At 39.0% G+C, this 2,095-nt stretch overlaps 1 pseudogene; it reads left to right on the plus strand.

Moving 5' to 3' along the window:
- Positions 1-1,449: 1,449 nt before the first annotated feature.
- Positions 1,450-1,530, plus strand: LOC125920591 (uncharacterized; annotated as a pseudogene).
- Positions 1,531-2,095: the final 565 nt, after the last annotated feature.

Consider the following 2,095-nt stretch of genomic DNA (forward strand, 5'->3'; position numbering starts at 1 on the left):
GTAACTTACTCATGTAGAATTTTCCAAGGACTTATATGAAGAAAATCTTAAAGGAATGAGTTTCATCAAAGAAGATAAGTAAATGAATATTTCTCTCTAAACTTTCTGTTAATTTTTTCGAACTTTGGATTGAAATGTAATTTAGTCCCAATGAAAATACTAATAGTAAACTTTTTGGGGTGCCTGGGTGGCTCAGTCGGTTAAGCGTCGGACTTTGGCTCAGGTCATGATCTCGCGGTTTGTGAGTTCGAGCCCCGCATCGGGCTATGCTGACAGCTCAGGGCCTGGAGCCTGCTCCAGATTCTGTGTCTCCCTCTCTCTCAGTCCCTCTCCCCTGCCTGTGTGTGTGTGTCTCTCTCTCAAGAAATAAATAAACATTAAAAAAAAAATTTACAAAATACTAACAGTAAACTTTTTGTTACATGTCAAAATTATATAAAACCTCGTGTGAAAATGTACACAATGACAGAGGCATTCTGAAAAATGAGAGACACGATAGTATTACCTTTACTAGGTAGTAAATATTTCATAAAACTACTGTAACAAACCACTTTGGAACTGGTAAGTGAATAATAGATTATTAAAACATAATAGAAAATTAAGAAATAGGCTTACAAAAGAAAATTGAATGTTTGATAAAGGTAACAATTCAAATGAGTACAAAAAAAGATGGATTAATCAAAAATCTTGTGGGTAACTGGGTAACTGTTACAGTCATGTACGGATACATAACAAACTACCCTAACACAAATGGATAACCATCACCATTTTATTTTATCTTGTGACCTTGGGGGTCAGGAATTTGAGTAGGATTTGGCTGGGTGATTATTTTGTTGCACGTGGCAATGACTATGTCACTTAGTGGTATTCAGCCAGCAGCTGAGCCAGTCTTGCGTGTCCAAGAGAGCTTCACTCACACGTCTGACACTTCAGCAGAGAAAACTACAAGACTGGGCTCCTCTTGGCTGCTCTTTCTCAAGTAACCTCAGGACCTCTCCATACAACTTCTTTATCAAGCCCATGACAACCTAGGGCTTCGAGAAACCAACATAGAAATTAACACTGACATCAAATCCTAAGTCTAGAACTGACAAGCATCATTTCTGCTGTACTCAACTGGCCAAGGCAATCACGAAGCCAGATCAAATTCAAGAGGAGGGGAAATAAAGTCCACGTCTCACTGGACTCACAAATTTGTGGATGTCTTTAATCTTCCACACTAGCTAGCTAAAACCAAAACCAAAACCACAAAGCTATAGACCAACCTCCCTCCTCACATCAAAATAAATACAGAGAAACCAAAGATTTAAATGGAAATGAATGAAGCAATCACTAAAAGAAAATGGATGAAATTGTAATATTAATTTATTGTAATTGTAATAGCAATCCATAGTGTTAAAGGAATCCAAAAAGTTTGCTAAATTTAACTCCTTTAAAAAATTTTTTTTAATCTCTTCTCGGCCTTTTGGCTAAGATCAAGTGTAAAAAAAATTTTTTTTACACTTATTTATTTGTTGAGACAGAACACAAGTTGGGGAGGGGCAGAGAGAGAAGGAGACACAGAATCCAAAGCAGGCTCCAGGCTGTCAGCAAAGAGGCAGACACGGGGCTTGAACTCACAAACTGTGAGGTCATGACCTGAGCTGAAGTCAAACGCTTAACCGACGGAGCCACCCAGGCGCCCCACTAAATTTGACTTCTTATAACATTCTTAAGCTTCTAGGTGGCAAAAAAAAAAGAAAAATGCCATCAGAAAATTCACAAGACAAAGGATGAACTTCTGTTTCTGTCTGTGATGGAATAAGTGGTACCGAACTATCACTTCCCAAATAAACAAGTGTCTTCAGACTCTGGACTATAGGCAGCCCAGAACTATATTCCCTGGGGGAAGCAAAAAGATGAAGTGGGCCCAACAACTGTCCTGACTTTCTGCTTGAGCACCTTTTCTGGGTACAGCTGCCAGATTTAGCAAATAAAAACAGAATGCCCAGTGAAATTTGAATTTCAGAGGAGGAAAAGAAATTTCCCAGAGTGATGCCTTTGCCTATGCGTGAAAGGGACTGGAGGCACTGGCCTTAGATAGATGCGTGGATAG

The sequence above is a fragment of the Panthera uncia genome, chromosome B4 (assembly GCF_023721935.1).
Source record: "Panthera uncia isolate 11264 chromosome B4, Puncia_PCG_1.0, whole genome shotgun sequence".
Taxonomy (NCBI): domain Eukaryota; kingdom Metazoa; phylum Chordata; class Mammalia; order Carnivora; family Felidae; genus Panthera; species Panthera uncia.